This window comes from Gorilla gorilla, chromosome 12 (genome assembly GCF_029281585.2).
Source record: "Gorilla gorilla gorilla isolate KB3781 chromosome 12, NHGRI_mGorGor1-v2.1_pri, whole genome shotgun sequence".
In the NCBI taxonomy this organism is placed as follows: domain Eukaryota; kingdom Metazoa; phylum Chordata; class Mammalia; order Primates; family Hominidae; genus Gorilla; species Gorilla gorilla.
This window is the reverse complement of record NC_073236.2, coordinates 37,132,728-37,138,905: the sequence shown is the minus strand read 5'-3', so window position 1 is coordinate 37,138,905 and position 6,178 is coordinate 37,132,728.

Sequence of the window (6,178 nt, the reverse complement as noted above, 5' to 3'; positions counted from 1 at the left end):
CTGCTCTTCTGAGTGATTCCTGAAACAGGAGAAGCAGATTGGTCACTCTTGCCCAGGAAAACCTCCTGCCGGCTCCGCGGTTCAGAGACTGTTGGCTTGTCCTTAGTCATCAAACCTCAGTCTATTGAGAAGTTCTATCACGTTTGTTTATTTTTTCTGGGGGAATAAAACCCCCTCTACTTTGCGTTTCTATTTTTCATCTTTGATGAGGCACATCCCTAAATTGCACATGCACATCCCTTGTGTGCTAAGAGCAATGACTAATACCATGAGTACTTGTATAAATTCAGACATGTCAACATGCATCTTTTATTAGCTTTCCTCTTATACCTAATACAATCTCCAAGAGAAATACTTTTCAATTGTCAAAAACCTTAAATTACATGGACCTGAAACTACCTTTACCTGAAAGCACTGGGGAGAAGGGTTACGAAAGAAAGCTGGTTCTTTAATTTGTTTTAGATTTCTTCTAGTTTACACACAGAAAAATAATAACTTGACATTTGAATGATGAACCTGATATAGGTACTGTGTGCGTATTTTCAATTTATATTCATGGTGCCTTTTCTCCTATAAGTGTGAAATAAAATATTGACCCCATGTGACAACAAAATATCATGCAAAAACAAGACAAATAATGGTTATGGAGATAGGCAATTCCAGGAAGCAAGTAACAACCTTATCCCTTCCAAAATATTTCTATCCATCCATACAATAAATGTTTACTTAGCACACACAATGTGCCAAGCACTGGGCTATATGCCAGGAATAAAAAGTTGAGTAAGACACAGCTTCTACCCTCGAGAAGCTCACTGCATTGGCCAGGCGTGGTGGTTCACGCCTGTAATCCCAGCACTTTGGGAGGCCGAGGCAGGTGGATTACCTGAGGTCAGGAGTTCGAGACCAGCCTGGCCAACATGGTGACACGCCCTTCTCTCCTAAAAATACAAAAATTAGCCGGGTGTGGTGGTGGGGGCCTGTAATCCCAGCTACATAGGAGGCTGAGGCAGAAGAATTGCTTGAACCAGGGGGACAGAGGTTGCAGTGAGCCGAGATCATGCCACTGCACTCCAGCCTGGGCGATAGAGCGAGACACAGTCTCAAAAAAAAAAAAAAAAAAGAAAGAAAAAGAAAAAAGAAGAAGCTCACTGCTAGGTAATGGAGGGGTTAAATCACTGGGTCTCACTAGAACCAACATCAAACCCTTTATGTTCATAGATCATAGAACTCTGTAGAATCCACCAGCCCATCAGCCACAAACTGATGAGGTAATGCTAAGTAGAATTCTTTATTGTCCACAGGCATGGGCATGTGAGCCATATTTTGGAACCAATAACACCGTGTTAGATGCAGTGACTCATGCAGCTTGTCTACAATATCTCAAATACCCCTGGACTGGTGCCCAGGGGACCAGTCATACCTCATAGTTGTGGATTACTTCCCAGGGAATAAAGCACTTTCACGTATGCTATTACCACCTCCATGGCAAATGTAGGGCAGGTATAATGATTACTCATATTTTATAGATGAGGAAACTGGAATACTTAATGAAATGACTAATCCAAGTTACCAAACCAGCAAGGGGCCAAAAGTCAGGTAAGGTAGACTTGTTTGCTTTCATTCAAATGTTCTATAACTCCCCAGAGAACCTAGAGTTCCTCCCTTAAATTTAATAGGACCTCTGGGAAGTACTATGAGTTGAGAACCAGTATGAATCAAGGCCACAAAATGTTGGCTATAATGTGGGGACTGGCATGGCACGGTGTCTCATGCCTATAATCCCAGCATTTAGGGAGGCCAAGGTGGTGGATCACTTGAGGCCAGGAGTTCAAGACCAGCCTGATCAACATGGTGAAACACCGTCTCTACTAAAAATACAAAAATTAGACAGGTATGGTGATGCACGCTTGTAATCCTAGCTACTCAGGAGGCTGAGGCACGAGAATCACTTGAGCCCTGGGGGAGGAGGTTGCAGTGAGCCAAGATCGTGCCACTGTACCCCAGCCTAGGCGACAGAGACTCTGTCTCAAATAAAAAAAAAAATAATAATAATGTGAAGACAAGTGGCCCACCATGATTGCATAGGGGTGATTCCCTTAGGTGGTGTCTAAGATCCCAGGGGCATGCTGCATCCTGAAGGAGGCTGGGGAGTATGCCGTTGCCTCAGGTCAGGGAATGGATTAATGGGCTTACACTCTGGGGACTGCATTTGGGAAGGGGAGATTGGATGCACTGATAGCTTCTATTGAAGAGCACAGAGCTCCAGGTGTTCTTAACTAAAATCCAATCGGGTTTGAGGGTGGAGGGGGAAGCCTAGGTTTGCAGAGTCACTGATACCAGGTCTTTTCATGAAGATCCTGTGGTACTGGAGGGTGACTCTGGAAATTCTAAAATGGGGGTTTACCTCGGTATTCAGTTTTTTTGCCTCAGGAAGCAAAGACCGGGGTCTTGGGGATTTCTTATGAGTAGCTAATAACTTCAAGCCATTTAGGGACTCTTTAATAGTGGCCACTTGACTAAGGGGACGAGGAAGCCCTATAGTTTGTAGATGTTTCCTAGAAAAAGAACTGCCTAGTGTCTGTAGTCCCTGGCCAAACTTCTTGAAAGTGTTGTCTCCGTGTGTGGTGTGTTGTCCCCAGTACTTCACCCCCATTCACTATTTAATCTTCTCCCATCCAACTCCTTCTCCTCTGCTGTGTTCATTGTGGTTGATCCTTGACATCTATTCCTCTTCTCTTTACAACTAACCTGATTTCCATTGGGTTACCAATCTACCTGAAACAGAGGGATCTGATTCCATCTTGGACTCTAGGGTTGTCAAGGCTCTAAACACTGCAACAGTCCCTAGTTACAGTCACATTGCTTCTTTATGACTAATAACAGATGGATATATGGCTCAATTGGAGTCAGTAAGACATGAGGTAAGTCTTCCTGGTTGTTTGAAGGAAAGAAGCTTTCTCACTTGTCTGAGAGTTGCTAATGTGATCACCTGTCCTGCAGATTTGGATAAGTAAGTCTGAACCCTGGGAGTTGTTGGCAGCCATCTTGGGCAGTGGATCGGGGAAGGCGGGAGCCTTAGGATGAAGCTGACACTCAAGAAAGCAAGCGAAGAGACAAAAGGATTCCAGGTGCCTGATGACATCGTTGAAACGCTGAATCAAACCATCCCTGAAACCCACCCTACCCCTGAGCTTTCTATTATGTGAGTTTATAAATCTGTATTGCCTAAGTCAGTCTGAGTCTTTAGTTACCTAGTTTTTAGTTACCTGCAATTAAAAAAACTTGAGACACTTGTATTAAAATTGTTCTTGCCTGGTTCTGGATTGACTTCTCTGTAGCTAAATATAATAATCTCTTTCAGTCTCATTTTCTCTTCTTGACAGCATTTGACAAATATACCACTGACTCCTTAAGGCAATCTCTTAGCTTGGCTTCTGTGAGATATATACATACTGAGACAGATTCTTTCTCTGTCACCCATGCTGGAGTACAATGGCATGCTCACAACTCACTGCAGCCTTGACTTCTCTGGCTCAAGCGATCCTCCTGCCTCAGCCTCCCAAGCAGCTGGATCCAGAGGTGTGTGCCACCATGCCCAGCTAATTTTTAACATTTTTGTAGAGATGAGGTCTCACTATGTTGCCCAGGCTAGTCTTGAACTCCTGGGCTCAAGCTATTCTCCCACCTTGGCCTCCCAAATTGTTGGGATAACAGGTGTGAGCCATCACACCCTGCCTTCCATGATATTATGCTCACTGGTGTTTCTCCTCCTCTACAGCCTCTGTTCTCTGGTCTCCTTAATCCACTCTTTTGTCTCTACCTAACCCCTGAATATTGGAGGTCTTCAGAGACTGGTCACATGCACACTTCAATTCTCACTTGATACCTTCTCCCTAGGCAATGCCTTTTATTTCCCTGTGTTTAAGTCCCACGACAGGGCAATGATGCCCAAATTTATGCTCTTGAATTCAGACCTCATTTCTGAGCTGCAACTGCTATTGGGACTTTTTGTTTGTTTGTTTGTTTGTTTGTTTGTTTGAGACAAGGTCTTGCGGTCTTGCTTTGTCACCGAGACTGGAGTGCAGTGTCCCAATCGTGGCTCACTGCAGCCTTGACATCCCGGGTTCAATTGATCCTTCCACCTCAGCCACCCAAGTAGCTGGGCCTACAGGTGCATGCCACCATGCACAGCTAATTTTTGTCTTTTTAGTAGAGACAGGGTTTTGCCATGTTGTCCAGGCTGGTCTAAAACTCCCGGGCTCAAGTGATTTACCTGCCTTGGCCTCCCAAAGTGTTGGGATTACAGGCATGAGCCTGTAATGAGCACCTGGCCTATTGTGACATCTTGGCCATCTCACAGGACCTGAAACCTAATTTGTTATATTAAAATATAAGCTTTACAAGGTCAGGGCCCATGGCTGTCCTGTTTGCCACTGTATCACCCATTCCCAGCATCCTGCCCCACACAGAAAGATTCCATGAAACTTCTGAATGAAAGAATGAATGAGGGACAGATGAGTGAATAAATTAAGTAATGGTGCCCTCTGGTTGCAAATAACATGATATCCCAACTCAAAGTAGTTTAAATAAAAAGAGGAAGTTAGTGTAGACAACTGGGGGTGTCTCAAGTGCACTTGGGGAATGTGGCTGAACCTCAGGACTATTTAGAACATTGGCTTTGGACACTGTCAGGACTTTCTTCAACTATAGCCCCTTCTTGGTATGCAGTTACTTCATTTTTCTCTCTTGCTGCCTTTTTAGTTCCTCAGACCAAATAGAAATTCTAGACCTCCACTGGAATTGGCAGGCTTTTTTGTTTTTGTTTTTGTTTTTGAGACAGAGTCTCACCCTGTCACCCAGGCTGGAGTGCAGTGGCATGATCTTGGCTCACTGCAACCTCTGCCTCCTGGGTTCAAGCGATTCAGCCCCCTGGGTAGCTGGGATTGCAGGTGTGCACCACCACACCTGGTTAATTTTTGTATTTTTAGTAGAGGGGGGGTTTCACCATGTTGATCAGGCTAGTCTTGAACTCCTGACCTCATGATCCGCCTGCCTCGGCCTCCCAAGGTGTTGGGATTACAAGTGTGAGCCACCATGCCTGGCCTGGCAGGTTTTTTAAAAGGCCCCGAACCTTATGATATCACACTCTCCTGGTTTTCACCCCCTACAGCCTCTCTTAGCTGGTGTCATTTATCAGCTTTTTCCTCTACCCAGCCCCTAAGTTTTGGAGTTCCTCAGGGACTGGTCACTTAAGCTTGAGGGTCAAGAGGTCTCTCTCATAACCACTCACCTTGGCCATTGTGCACGAAAGCAGTTATAGACAGTAGGTAAATAAATGGCCACTACTGTGTTCCTAGAAAACATGATTTACTCACTGGCTAGAGTAAAAGGAAAAAAAAAAACAAAAAACATTATTTACAAACAGGTGGTGGCCCTTAGGCTGTAGGTTGCTGGCCCCAGTCTAGAATACCAACAGATACTGATATGGTTTGACTGTGTCACCCTGTCCCCCTCCAAATCTCACCTTGAACTGTAATAATCTCCACATGTCAAGGGCAGGGCCCGGTGGAGATAATTAATTCGTGGGGACAGTTTCCCTCCTACTCTTCTCATGGTAGTAAATAAGTCTCACAAGATCTGATGGTTTTATAAAGGGGAGTTCCCCTGCACAAGCTCTCTTGCCTGCCGCCATATAAGCCGTGACTTTGCTTCTCCTTTGCCTTCCGCCATGATTGTGAGGCCTCCCCAGCCATGCTGAACTGTGAGTCTATTAAAACTCTTTCCTTTATAAATTACCCAGTCTTGGGTATGTCTTTGTTAGACACATGAGAACAGACTAATATAGATACTAAGTCCACATGTCATCATCAGTTCAGTAATTTGGAGAAAGACAGTCACAGCTCTCTCTTGATTCTGTGCTGTCTCTTAGCCTAGCTCGGGTGGCTTTCCCATCCCTGATCCAAGGGACTGGCGGAGGAGGCAGGGTCAACATATTACTCTCTAGGTCAATATGGCTACTCTCATGGCACTCACCTGTACTGCAGAAGGACTGAAGATTGGGAACAATTCCTAGGAAAAATCACGCTACAAAATTCCAATGTCTAAAACTTAGTTTAATTTTATTTATTTGGCTTTAAAATAACATTTATTTCTCGGGGCAGTGCACACATTGGGCATG